The sequence below is a fragment of the Somniosus microcephalus genome, chromosome 1 (assembly GCF_052327205.1).
Source record: "Somniosus microcephalus isolate GS21.2 chromosome 1, FLI_Smic_1.0, whole genome shotgun sequence".
Taxonomy (NCBI): domain Eukaryota; kingdom Metazoa; phylum Chordata; class Chondrichthyes; order Squaliformes; family Somniosidae; genus Somniosus; species Somniosus microcephalus.
In genome coordinates this window covers 11,655,863-11,669,662 of record NC_140987.1, presented here as the reverse complement: position 1 = coordinate 11,669,662, position 13,800 = coordinate 11,655,863, and positions in this window count along the sequence as shown.

Below are 13,800 nucleotides of genomic sequence, written 5' to 3'. Positions count from 1 at the left end.
GGAATGGAGAAGTCAAGTCTGGAGGGGAATGGAGACGTCAAGTCTGGAGGGGAATGGAGTAGTCAAGTCTGGAGCGGAATGGAGTAGTCAAGTCTGGAGGGGAATGGAGTAGTCAAGTCTGGAGGGGAATGGAGACGTCAAGTCTGGAGGGGAATGGAGTAGTCAAGTCTGGAGGGGAATGGAGTAGTCAAGTCTGGAGGGGAATGGAGTAGTCAAGTCTGGAGGGGAATGGAGTAGTCAAGTCTGGAGGGGAATGGAGTCGTCAAGTCTGGAGGGGAATGGAGTAGTCAAGTCTGGAGGGGAATGGAGTCGTGAAGTCTGGAGGGGAATGGAGTCGTCAGGTCTGGAGGGGAATGGAGTAGTCAAGTCTGGAGGGAATGGAGTAGTCACGTCTGGAGGGGATGGAGTAGTCAAGTCTGGAGGTGAATGGAGTAGTCACATCTGGAGGGAATGGAGTAGTCAATTTTGGAGGGAATGGAGCAGTCAGATCTGGAGGGGAATGGAGTAGTCAAGTCTGGAGGGGAAAGGAGTAGTCAAGTCTGGAGGGGAATGGAGTCATCAAGTCTGGAGGCGATGGAATAGTCATGTCTGGAGGGGAATGGAGTAGTCATATCTGGTGGGGAATGGAGTAGTCAAGTCTGGAGGGAATGGAGTAGTCAAGTCTGGAGGGGATGGAGTAGTCAAGTCTGCAGGGAATGGAGTAGTCAAGTCTGGAGGGGGATGGAGTCATCAAGTCTGGAGGGGAATGGAGTAGTCAAGTCTGGAGGGGAATGGAGTAGTCAAGTCTGGAGGGGAATGGAGTAGTCACCTCTGGAGGGGAATGGAGTAGTCAACTCTGGAGGGGAATGGAGTAGTCAAGTCTGGAGCGGAAAGGAGTAGTCAAGTCTGCAGGGGAATGGAGTAATCAAGTCTGCAGGGGAATGGAGTAGTCACGTCTGGAGGGGAATGGAGCAGTCAAGTCTGGAGGGGAATGGAGTAGTCACGTCTGGAGGGGAATGGAGTCGTCAAGTCTGGAGGGGAATGGAGTAATCAAGTCTGGAGGGGAATGGAGTAGTCAAGTCTGGAGCGGAATGGAGTAGTCAAGTCAGGAGGGGAATGGAGTAGTCAAGTCTGGAGGGGAATGGAGTAGTCACGTCTGGAGGGGAATGGATGAGTCAAGTCTGGAGCGGAATGGAGTAGGCAAGTCTAGAGGGGAATGGAGTAGTCAAGTCTGGAGGGGAATGGAGTAGTCAAGTCTGGAGGGGAATGGAGTAGTCAAGTGTGGAGGGGAATGGAGTAGTCAAGTCTGGAGGTGAATGGAGTAGTCAAGTCTGGAGGGGAATGGAGTCGTGAAGTCTGGAGGGGAATGGAGTCGTCAAGCCTGGAGGGGAATGGAGTTGTCAAGTCTGGAGGGAATGGAGTAGTCACGTCTGGAGGGGATGGAGTAGTCAAGTCTGGAGGTGAATGGAGTATTCACGTCTGGAGGGAATGGAGTAGTCAATTCTGGAGGGAATGGAGTAGTCTGATCTGGAGGGGAATGGAGTAGTCAAGTCTGGAGGGGAATGGAGTCATCAAGTCTGGAGGGGATGGAGTAGTCATGTCTGGAGGGGAATGGAGTAGTCAAGTCTGGAGGGGAATGGAGTCGTCAAGTCTGGTGGGGAATGGAGTCCTCAAGTCTGGAGGGAATGGAGCAGTCACGTCTGGAGGGGATGGAGTAGTCAAGTCTGCAGGGAATGGAGTAGTCAAGTCTGGAGGGGAATGGAGTCGTCAAGTCTGGAGGGGAATGGAGTAGTCAAGTCTGGAGGGGAATGGAGTAGTCAAGTCTGGAGGGGAATGGAGTAGTCACCTCTGGAGGGGAATGGAGTAGTCAACTCTGGAGGGGAATGGAGTAGTCAAGTCTGGAGCGGAAAGGAGTAGTCAAGTCTGCAGGGGAATGGAGTAATCAAGTCTGGAGGGGAATGGAGTTGTCACATCTGGAGGGGAATGGAGCAGTCAAGTCTGGAGGGGAATGGAGTAGTCACGTCTGCAGGCGAATGGAGTAGTCAAGTCTGGAGGGGAATTGAGTAATCAAGTCTGGAGGGGAATGGAGTCGTCAAGTCTGGAGCGGAATGGAGTAGTCAAGTCAGGAGGGGAATGGAGTAGTCAAGTCTGGAGGGGAATGGAGTAGTCACGTCTGGAGGGGAATGGATTAGTCAAGTCTGGAGCGGAATGGAGTAGGCAAGTCTGGAGGGGAATGGAGTAGTCAAGTCTGGAGGGGAATGGAGTAGTCAAGTCAGGAGGGGAAAGGAGTAGTCAAGTGTGGTGGGGAATGGAGGAGTCAAGTCTGGAGGGGAATGGAGTAGTCAAGTCTGGAGCGGAAAGGAGTAGTCAAGTCTGCAGGGGAATGGAGTAATCAAGTCTGGAGGGGAATGGAGTAGTCACATCTGGAGGGGAATGGAGCAGTCAAGTCTGGAGGGGAATGGAGTAGTCACGTCTGCAGGCGAATGGAGTAGTCAAGTCTGGAGGGGAATTGAGTAATCAAGTCTGGAGGGGAATGGAGTCGTCAAGTCTGGAGCAGAATGGAGTCGTCAAGTCAGGAGGGGAATGGAGTAGTCAAGTCTGGAGGGGAATGGATTAGTCACGTCTGGAGGGGAATGGATTAGTCAAGTCTGGAGCGGAATGGAGTAGGCAAGTCTGGAGGGGAATGGAGTAGTCAAGTCTGGAGGGGAATGGAGTAGTCACGTCAGGAGGGGAAAGGAGTAGTCAAGAGTGGTGGGGAATGGAGGAGTCAAGTCTGGAGGGAATGGAGTAGTCAAGTCTGGAGGGAATGGAGTAGTCAAGTCTGGAGCGAATGGACTAGTCAAGTCTGGAGGGGAATGGAGTAGTCAAGTCCGGAGGGGAATGGAGTAGTCAAGTCTGGAGGGGAATGGAGTAGTCAAGACTGGAGGGGAATGGAGGAGTCAAGTCTGGAGGGAATGGAGTAGTCAAGTCTGGAGGGAATGGAGTAGTCATGTCTGGAGCGAATGGACTAGTCAAGTCTGGAGCGAAATGGAGTAGTGAAGTCTGGAGGGGAATGGAGTAGTCAAGTCTGGAGGGGAATGGAGTAGTCAAGTCTGGAGGGGAATGGAGTAGTCAAGTCTGGAGGGGAATGGAGTAGTCAAGTCTGGACGGGAATGGAGTAGTCAAGTCTGGAACGGAGCAGTCAAATCTGGAGGGGAATGGAGTAGTCAAGACTGGAGGGAAAGGAGTAGTCAAGTCTGGAGGGGATGGAGTAGTCAAGTCTGGAGGGGGATGGAGTAGTCAAGTCTGGAGGGGAATAGAGTAGTCACCTCTGGAGGGGAATGGAGTAGTCAACTCTGGAGGGGAATGGAGTAGTCAAGTCTGGAGCGGAAAGGAGTAGTCAAGTCTGCAGGGGAATGGAGTAATCAAGTCTGGAGGGGAATGGAGTAGTCACGTCTGGAGGGGAATGGAGCAGTCAAGTCTGGAGGGGAATGGAGTAGTCACGTCTGGAGGGGAATGGAGTAGTCAAGTCTGGAGGGGAATGGAGTAATCAAGTCTGGAGGGGAATGGAGTAGTCAAGTCTGGAGCGGAATGGAGTAGTCAAGTCAGGAGGGGAATGGAGTAGTCAAGTCTGGAGGGGAATGAAGTAGTCACGTCTGGAGGGGAATGGATTAGTCAAGTCTGGAGCGGAATGGAGTAGGCAAGTCTGGAGGGGAATGGAGTAGTCAAGTCTGGAGGGGAATGGAGTAGTCAAGTCTGGAGGGGAATGGAGTAGGCAAGTCTGGAGGGGAATGGAGTAGTCAAGTCTGGAGGGGAATGGAGTAGTCAAGTCTGGAGGGGATTGGAGTCGTGAAGTCTGGAGGGGAATGGAGTAGTCAAGTCAGGAGGGGAAAGGAGTAGTCAAGTCTGGAGGGCAATGGAGTAGTCAAGTCTGGAGGGAATGGAGTAGTCAAGTCTGGAGCGAATGGACGAGTCAAGTCTGGAGGGGAATGGAGTAGTCAAGTCTGGAGGGGAATGGAGTAGTCAAGTCTGGAGGGGAATGGAGTAGTCAAGTCTGGAGCGGAATGGAGCAGTCAAGTCTGGAGGGGAATGGAGTAGTCAAGACTGGAGGGAATGGAGTAGTCAAGTCTGGAGGGGAATGGAGTAGTCAAGTCTGGAGGGGAATTGAGTAGTCAAGTCTGGAGGGGAAAGGAGTAGTCAAGTCTGCAGGGGAATGGAGTAATCAAGTCTGGAGGGGAATGGAGTAGTCAAGTCTGGAGGGGAATGGAGCAGTCAAGTCTGGAGGGGAATGGAGTAGTCACGTCTGGAGGGGAATGGATTAGTCAAGTCAGGAGGGGAATTGAGTAGACAAGTCTGGAGGGGAAAGGAGTAGTCAAGTCTGCAGGGGAATGGAGTAATCAAGTCTGGAGGGGAATGGAGTAGTCAAGTCTGGAGGGGAATGGAGCAGTCAAGTCTGGAGGGGAATGGAGTAGTCACGTCTGGAGGGGAATGGATTAGTCAAGTCAGGAGGGGGATGGAGTAGTCAAGTCTGGAGGGGAATGGAGTAGTCACGTCTGGAGGGGAATGGATTAGTCAAGTCTGGAGCGGAATGGAGTAGGCAAGTCTGGAGGGGAATGGAGTAGTCATGTCTGGAGGGGAATGGATTAGTCAAGTCTGGAGCGGAATGGAGTAGGCAAGTCTGGAGGGGAATGGAGTAGTCAAGTCTGGAGGGGGATGGAGTAGTCAAGTCTGGAGGGGACTGGAGCAGTCATGTCTGGAGGGAATGGAGTAGTCAAGTCTGGAGGGGAATGGAGTAGTCACATCTGGAGGGGAATGGAGTAGTCATGTCCGGAGGGGAATGGAGTAGTCAAGTCTGGAGGGAAATGGAGTAGTCAAGTCTGGAGGGAATGGAGTAGTCAAGTCTGGAGGGGAATGGAGTAGTCACGTCTGGAGGGAATGCAGTGGTCAAGTCTGGAGGGGAATGGAGTAGTCAAGTCTGGAGGGGAATGGAGTAGTCAAGTCTGGAGGGGAATGGAGTATTCAAGTCTGGAGGGGAATGGAGTAGTCAAGTCTGGAGGGCAATGGAGTAGTCAAGTCTGGAGGGAATGGAGTAGTCAAGCCTGGAGGGAATGGAGTAGTCAAATCTGGAGGGGAATGGTGTCGTCAAGTCTGGAGGGGAATGGAGTAGTCAAGTCTGGAGGGGACTGGAGCAGTCAAGTCTGGAGGGAATGGAGTAGTCAAGTCTGGAGGGGAATGGAGTCGTCAAGTCTGGAGGGAATGGAGTAACCAAATCTGGAGGGGAATGGAGTAGTCAAGTCTGGAGGGGAATGGAGTAGTCAAGTCTGGAGGGGAATGGAGTAGTCAAGTCCGGAGGGGAATGGAGTAGTCAAGTCTGGAGGGGAATGGAGTAGTCAAGTCTGGAGGGGAATGGAGTAGTCAAGTCCGGAGGGGAATGGAGTAGTCAAGTCTGGAGAGGAATGGAGTAGTCAAGTCTGGAGGTGAATGGAGTAGTCATGTCCGGAGGGAATGGAGTAGTCAAGACTGGAGGGGAATGGAGTCGTCAAGTCTGGAGGGGAATAGAGCAGCCAAATCTGGAGGGAATGGAGTAGTCAAGTCTGGAGGGGAATGGAGTTGTCAAGTCTGGAGGGAATGGAGGAGTCAGGTCTGGAGAGGAATGGAGTAGTCAAGTCTGGAGGGGAATGGAGTAGTCAAGTCTGGAGGGGAATGGAGACGACAAGTCTGGAGGGGAATGGAGTAGTCAAGTCTGGAGCGGAATGGAGTAGTCAAGTCTGGAGGGGAATGGAGTAGTCAAGTCTGGAGGGGAATGGAGACGTCAAGTCTGGAGGGGAATGGAGTAGTCAAGTCTGGAGGGGAATGGAGTAGTCAAGTCTGGAGGGGAATGGAGTAGTCAAGTCTGGAGGGGAATGGAGCAGTCAAGTCTGGAGGGGAATGGAGTAGTCAAGTCTGGAGGGGAATGGAGTAGTCAAGTCTGGAGGGGAATGGAGTCGTGAAGTCTGGAGGGGAATGGAGTCGTCAAGTCTGGAGGGGAATGGAGTAGTCAAGTCTGGAGGGAATGGAGTAGTCACGTCTGGAGGGGATGGAGTAGTCAAGTCTGGAGGTGAATGGAGTAGTCAAGTCAGGAGGGGAATGGAGTAGTCAAGTCTGGAGGGGAATGAAGTAGTCACGTCTGGAGGGGAATGGATTAGTCAAGTCTGGAGCGGAATGGAGTAGGCAAGTCTGGAGGGGAATGGAGTAGTCAAGTCTGGAGGGGAATGGAGTAGTCAAGTCTGGAGGGGAATGGAGTAGGCAAGTCTGGAGGGGAATGGAGTAGTCAAGTCTGGAGGGGAATGGAGTAGTCAAGTCTGGAGGGGATTGGAGTCGTGAAGTCTGGAGGGGAATGGAGTAGTCAAGTCAGGAGGGGAAAGGAGTAGTCAAGTCTGGAGGGCAATGGAGTAGTCAAGTCTGGAGGGAATGGAGTAGTCAAGTCTGGAGCGAATGGACGAGTCAAGTCTGGAGGGGAATGGAGTAGTCAAGTCTGGAGGGGAATGGAGTAGTCAAGTCTGGAGGGGAATGGAGTAGTCAAGTCTGGAGCGGAATGGAGCAGTCAAGTCTGGAGGGGAATGGAGTAGTCAAGACTGGAGGGAATGGAGTAGTCAAGTCTGGAGGGGAATGGAGTAGTCAAGTCTGGAGGGGAATTGAGTAGTCAAGTCTGGAGGGGAAAGGAGTAGTCAAGTCTGCAGGGGAATGGAGTAATCAAGTCTGGAGGGGAATGGAGTAGTCAAGTCTGGAGGGGAATGGAGCAGTCAAGTCTGGAGGGGAATGGAGTAGTCACGTCTGGAGGGGAATGGATTAGTCAAGTCAGGAGGGGAATTGAGTAGACAAGTCTGGAGGGGAAAGGAGTAGTCAAGTCTGCAGGGGAATGGAGTAATCAAGTCTGGAGGGGAATGGAGTAGTCAAGTCTGGAGGGGAATGGAGCAGTCAAGTCTGGAGGGGAATGGAGTAGTCACGTCTGGAGGGGAATGGATTAGTCAAGTCAGGAGGGGGATGGAGTAGTCAAGTCTGGAGGGGAATGGAGTAGTCACGTCTGGAGGGGAATGGATTAGTCAAGTCTGGAGCGGAATGGAGTAGGCAAGTCTGGAGGGGAATGGAGTAGTCATGTCTGGAGGGGAATGGATTAGTCAAGTCTGGAGCGGAATGGAGTAGGCAAGTCTGGAGGGGAATGGAGTAGTCAAGTCTGGAGGGGGATGGAGTAGTCAAGTCTGGAGGGGACTGGAGCAGTCATGTCTGGAGGGAATGGAGTAGTCAAGTCTGGAGGGGAATGGAGTAGTCACATCTGGAGGGGAATGGAGTAGTCATGTCCGGAGGGGAATGGAGTAGTCAAGTCTGGAGGGAAATGGAGTAGTCAAGTCTGGAGGGAATGGAGTAGTCAAGTCTGGAGGGGAATGGAGTAGTCACGTCTGGAGGGAATGCAGTGGTCAAGTCTGGAGGGGAATGGAGTAGTCAAGTCTGGAGGGGAATGGAGTAGTCAAGTCTGGAGGGGAATGGAGTATTCAAGTCTGGAGGGGAATGGAGTAGTCAAGTCTGGAGGGCAATGGAGTAGTCAAGTCTGGAGGGAATGGAGTAGTCAAGCCTGGAGGGAATGGAGTAGTCAAATCTGGAGGGGAATGGTGTCGTCAAGTCTGGAGGGGAATGGAGTAGTCAAGTCTGGAGGGGACTGGAGCAGTCAAGTCTGGAGGGAATGGAGTAGTCAAGTCTGGAGGGGAATGGAGTCGTCAAGTCTGGAGGGAATGGAGTAACCAAATCTGGAGGGGAATGGAGTAGTCAAGTCTGGAGGGGAATGGAGTAGTCAAGTCTGGAGGGGAATGGAGTAGTCAAGTCCGGAGGGGAATGGAGTAGTCAAGTCTGGAGGGGAATGGAGTAGTCAAGTCTGGAGGGGAATGGAGTAGTCAAGTCCGGAGGGGAATGGAGTAGTCAAGTCTGGAGAGGAATGGAGTAGTCAAGTCTGGAGGTGAATGGAGTAGTCATGTCCGGAGGGAATGGAGTAGTCAAGACTGGAGGGGAATGGAGTCGTCAAGTCTGGAGGGGAATAGAGCAGCCAAATCTGGAGGGAATGGAGTAGTCAAGTCTGGAGGGGAATGGAGTTGTCAAGTCTGGAGGGAATGGAGGAGTCAGGTCTGGAGAGGAATGGAGTAGTCAAGTCTGGAGGGGAATGGAGTAGTCAAGTCTGGAGGGGAATGGAGACGACAAGTCTGGAGGGGAATGGAGTAGTCAAGTCTGGAGCGGAATGGAGTAGTCAAGTCTGGAGGGGAATGGAGTAGTCAAGTCTGGAGGGGAATGGAGACGTCAAGTCTGGAGGGGAATGGAGTAGTCAAGTCTGGAGGGGAATGGAGTAGTCAAGTCTGGAGGGGAATGGAGTAGTCAAGTCTGGAGGGGAATGGAGCAGTCAAGTCTGGAGGGGAATGGAGTAGTCAAGTCTGGAGGGGAATGGAGTAGTCAAGTCTGGAGGGGAATGGAGTCGTGAAGTCTGGAGGGGAATGGAGTCGTCAAGTCTGGAGGGGAATGGAGTAGTCAAGTCTGGAGGGAATGGAGTAGTCACGTCTGGAGGGGATGGAGTAGTCAAGTCTGGAGGTGAATGGAGTAGTCACGTCTTGAGGGAATGGAGTAGTCAATTCTGGAGGGAATGGAGCAGTCAGATCTGGAGGGGAATGGTGTAGTCAAGTCTGGAGGGGAAAGGAGTAGTCAAGTCTGGAGGGGAATGGAGTCATCAAGTCTGGAGGGGATGGAGTAGTCATGTCTGGAGGGGAATGGAGTCGTCAAGTCTGGAGGCGAATGGAGTCGTCAGGTCTGGTGGGGAATGGAGTAGTCAAGTCTGGAGGGAATGGAGTAGTCAAGTCTGGAGGGGAATGGAGTAGTCAAGTCTGGAGCGGAATGGAGTAGTCACGTCTGGATGGGATGGAGTAGTCCAGTCTGGAGGGGAATGGAGTAGTCAAGCCTGGAGGGGAATGGAGTAGTCAAGTCTGGAGGGGAATGGAGTGGTCAGGTCTGGAGGGGAATGGAGTAGTCAAGTCTGGAGGGAATGGAGTAGTCAAGCCTGGAGGGGAATGGAATAGTCAAGTCTGGAGGGGAATGGAGTCGTCAAGTCTGGAGGGGAATGGAGTAGTCAAGTCTGGAGGGGACTGGAGCAGTCAAGTCTGGAGGGAATGGAGTAGTCAAGTCCGGATGGGAATGGAGTAGTCAAGTCCGGAGGGGAATGGAGTAGTCTCATCTGGAGGGGAATGGAGTAGTCAAGTCCGGAGGGGAATGGAGTAGTCAAGTCTGGAGGGGAATGGAGTAGTCAAGTCTGGAGGTGAATGGAGTAGTCAAGTCTGGAGGGGAATGGAGTAGTCAAGTCCGGATGGGAATGGAGTAGTCAAGTCCGGAGGGGAATGGAGTAGTCTCATCTGGAGGGGAATGGAGTAGTCAAGTCCGGAGGGGAATGGAGTAGTCAAGTCTGGAGGGGAATGGAGTAGTCAAGTCTGGAGGTGAATGGAGTAGTCAAGTCTGGAGGGGAATGGAGTAGTCACGTCTGGAGGGAATGCAGTAGTCAAGTCTGGAGGGGAATGGAGTAGTCAAGTCTGGAGTGGAATGGAGTAGTCAAGTCTGGAGGGGAATGGAGTATTCAAGTCTGGAGGGGAATGGAGTAGTCAAGTCTGGAGGGGAATGGAGTAGTCAAGTCAGGAGGGGAAAGGAGTAGTCAAGTCTGGAGGGGAATGGAGTAGTCAGGTCTGGAGGGAATGGAGTAGTCAATTCTGGAGGGAATGGAGTAGTTAAGTCTGCAGGGGAATGGAGTAGTCAAGTCAGGAGCTGAATGGAGTAGTCAAGCCTGGAGGGGAATGGAGTAGTCAAGTCTGGAGGGGAATGGAGTTGTCAAGTCTGGAGGGGAATGGAGTAGTCAAGTCTGGAGGGGACTGGAGCAGTCAAGTCTGGAGGGAATGGATTAGTCAAGTCTGGAGGGGAATGGAGTAGTCAAGTCTGGAGGGAATGGAGTAACCAAGTCTGGAGGGGAATGGAGTAGTCAAGTCTGGAGGGGAATGGAGTAGTCAAGTCTGGAGGGGAATGGAATAGTCAAGTCTGGAGGGGAATGGAGTAGTCAAGTCCGGAGGGGAATGGAGTAGTCAAGTCTGGAGAGGAATGGAGTAGTCAAGTCTGGAGGTGAATGGAGTAGTCAAGTCCGGAGGGAATGGAGTAGTCAAGTCTGGAGGTGAATGGAGTAGTCAAGTCCGGAGGGAATGGAGTAGTCAAGACTGGAGGGGAATGGAGTCGTCAAGTCTGGAGGGGAATAGAGTCGTCAAATCTGGAGGGAATGGAGTAGTCAAGTCTGGAGGGGAATGGAGTTGTCAAGTCTGGAGGGAATGGAGGAGTCAGGTCTGGAGGGGAATGGAGTAGTCAAGTCTGGAGGGGAATGGAGTAGTCAAGTCTGGAGGGGAATGGAGACGTCAAGTCTGGAGGGGAATGGAGTAGTCAAGTTTGGAGGGGAATGGAGTAGTCAAGTCTGGAGGGGAATGGAGTAGTCAAGTCAGGAGGGGAATGGAGTAGTCAAGTCTGGAGGGGAATGGAGTCGTGAAGTCTGGAGGGGAATGGAGTCGTCAAGTCTGGAGGGGAATGGAGTAGTCAAGTCTGGAGGGAATGGAGTAGTCACGTCTGGAGGGGATGGAGTAGTCAAGTCTGGAGGTGAATGGAGTAGTCACGTCTGGAGGGAATGGAGTAGTCAATTCTGGAGGGAATGGAGTAGTCAGATCTGGAGGGGAATGGAGTAGTCAAGTCTGGAGGGGAATGGAGTAGTCAAGTCTGGAGGGGACTGGAGCAGTCAAGTCTGGAGGGAATGGAGTAGTCAAGTCCGGATGGGAATGGAGTAGTCAAGTCCGGAGGGGAATGGAGTAGTCTCATCTGGAGGGGAATGGAGTAGTCAAGTCCGGAGGGGAATGGAGTAGTCAAGTCTGGAGGGGAATGGAGTAGTCAAGTCTGGAGGTGAATGGAGTAGTCAAGTCTGGAGGGGAATGGAGTAGTCACGTCTGGAGGGAATGCAGTAGTCAAGTCTGGAGGGGAATGGAGTAGTCAAGTCTGGAGTGGAATGGAGTAGTCAAGTCTGGAGGGGAATGGAGTATTCAAGTCTGGAGGGGAATGGAGTAGTCAAGTCTGGAGGGGAATGGAGTAGTCAAGTCTGGAGGGGAATGGAGACGTCAAGTCTGGAGGGGAATGGAGTAGTCAAGTCTGGAGGGGAATGGAGTAGTCAAGTCTGGAGGGGAATGGAGTAGTCAAGTCTGGAGGGGAATGGAGCAGTCAAGTCTGGAGGGGAATGGAGTAGTCAAGTCTGGAGGGGAATGGAGTAGTCAAGTCTGGAGGGGAATGGAGTAGTCAAGTCTGGAGGGGAATGGAGTAGGCAAGTCTGGAGGGGAATGGAGTAGTCAAGTCTGGAGGGGAATGGAGTAGTCAAGTCTGGAGGGGATTGGAGTCGTGAAGTCTGGAGGGGAATGGAGTAGTCAAGTCAGGAGGGGAAAGGAGTAGTCAAGTCTGGAGGGCAATGGAGTAGTCAAGTCTGGAGGGAATGGAGTAGTCAAGTCTGGAGCGAATGGACGAGTCAAGTCTGGAGGGGAATGGAGTAGTCAAGTCTGGAGGGGAATGGAGTAGTCAAGTCTGGAGGGGAATGGAGTAGTCAAGTCTGGAGCGGAATGGAGCAGTCAAGTCTGGAGGGGAATGGAGTAGTCAAGACTGGAGGGAATGGAGTAGTCAAGTCTGGAGGGGAATGGAGTAGTCAAGTCTGGAGGGGAATTGAGTAGTCAAGTCTGGAGGGGAAAGGAGTAGTCAAGTCTGCAGGGGAATGGAGTAATCAAGTCTGGAGGGGAATGGAGTAGTCAAGTCTGGAGGGGAATGGAGCAGTCAAGTCTGGAGGGGAATGGAGTAGTCACGTCTGGAGGGGAATGGATTAGTCAAGTCAGGAGGGGAATTGAGTAGTCAAGTCTGGAGGGGAAAGGAGTAGTCAAGTCTGCAGGGGAATGGAGTAATCAAGTCTGGAGGGGAATGGAGTAGTCACGTCTGGAGGGGAATGGAGCAGTCAAGTCTGGAGGGGAATGGAGTAGTCACGTCTGGAGGGGAATGGATTAGTCAAGTCAGGAGGGGGATGGAGTAGTCAAGTCTGGAGGGGAATGGAGTAGTCACGTCTGGAGGGGAATGGATTAGTCAAGTCTGGAGCGGAATGGAGTAGGCAAGTCTGGAGGGGAATGGAGTAGTCATGTCTGGAGGGGAATGGATTAGTCAAGTCTGGAGCGGAATGGAGTAGGCAAGTCTGGAGGGGAATGGAGTAGTCAAGTCTGGAGGGGGATGGAGTAGTCAAGTCTGGAGGGGACTGGAGCAGTCATGTCTGGAGGGAATGGAGTAGTCAAGTCTGGAGGGGAATGGAGTAGTCACATCTGGAGGGGAATGGAGTAGTCAAGTCCGGAGGGGAATGGAGTAGTCAAGTCTGGAGGGAAATGGAGTAGTCAAGTCTGGAGGGAATGGAGTAGTCAAGTCTGGAGGGGAATGGAGTAGTCACGTCTGGAGGGAATGCAGTGGTCAAGTCTGGAGGGGAATGGAGTAGTCAAGTCTGGAGGGGAATGGAGTAGTCAAGTCTGGAGGGGAATGGAGTATTCAAGTCTGGAGGGGAATGGAGTAGTCAAGTCTGGAGGGCAATGGAGTAGTCAAGTCTGGAGGGAATGGAGTAGTCAAGCCTGGAGGGAATGGAGTAGTCAAATCTGGAGGGGAATGGTGTCGTCAAGTCTGGAGGGGAATGGAGTAGTCAAGTCTGGAGGGGACTGGAGCAGTCAAGTCTGGAGGGAATGGAGTAGTCAAGTCTGGAGGGGAATGGAGTCGTCAAGTCTGGAGGGAATGGAGTAACCAAATCTGGAGGGGAATGGAGTAGTCAAGTCTGGAGGGGAATGGAGTAGTCAAGTCTGGAGGGGAATGGAGTAGTCAAGTCCGGAGGGGAATGGAGTAGTCAAGTCTGGAGGGGAATGGAGTAGTCAAGTCTGGAGGGGAATGGAGTAGTCAAGTCCGGAGGGGAATGGAGTAGTCAAGTCTGGAGAGGAATGGAGTAGTCAAGTCTGGAGGTGAATGGAGTAGTCATGTCCAGAGGGAATGGAGTAGTCAAGACTGGAGGGGAATGGAGTCGTCAAGTCTGGAGGGGAATAGAGCAGCCAAATCTGGAGGGAATGGAGTAGTCAAGTCTGGAGGGGAATGGAGTTGTCAAGTCTGGAGGGAATGGAGGAGTCAGGTCTGGAGAGGAATGGAGTAGTCAAGTCTGGAGGGGAATGGAGTAGTCAAGTCTGGAGGGGAATGGAGACGACAAGTCTGGAGGGGAATGGAGTAGTCAAGTCTGGAGCGGAATGGAGTAGTCAAGTCTGGAGGGGAATGGAGCAGTCAAGTCTGGAGGGGAATGGAGACGTCAAGTCTGGAGGGGAATGGAGTAGTCAAGTCTGGAGGGGAATGGAGTAGTCAAGTCTGGAGGGGAATGGAGTAGTCAAGTCTGGAGGGGAATGGAGCAGTCAAGTCTGGAGGGGAATGGAGTAGTCAAGTCTGGAGGGGAATGGAGCAGTCAAGTCTGGAGGGGAATGGAGTCGTGAAGTCTGGAGGGGAATGGAGTCGTCAAGTCTGGAGGGGAATGGAGTAGTCAAGTCTGGAGGGAATGGAGTAGTCACGTCTGGAGGGGATGGAGTAGTCAAGTCTGGAGGTGAATGGAGTAGTCACGTCTTGAGGGAATGGAGTAGTCAATTCTGGAGGGAATGGAGCAGTCAGATCTGGAGGGGAATGGTGTAGTCAAGTCTGGAGGGGAAAGGAGTAGTCAAGTCTGGA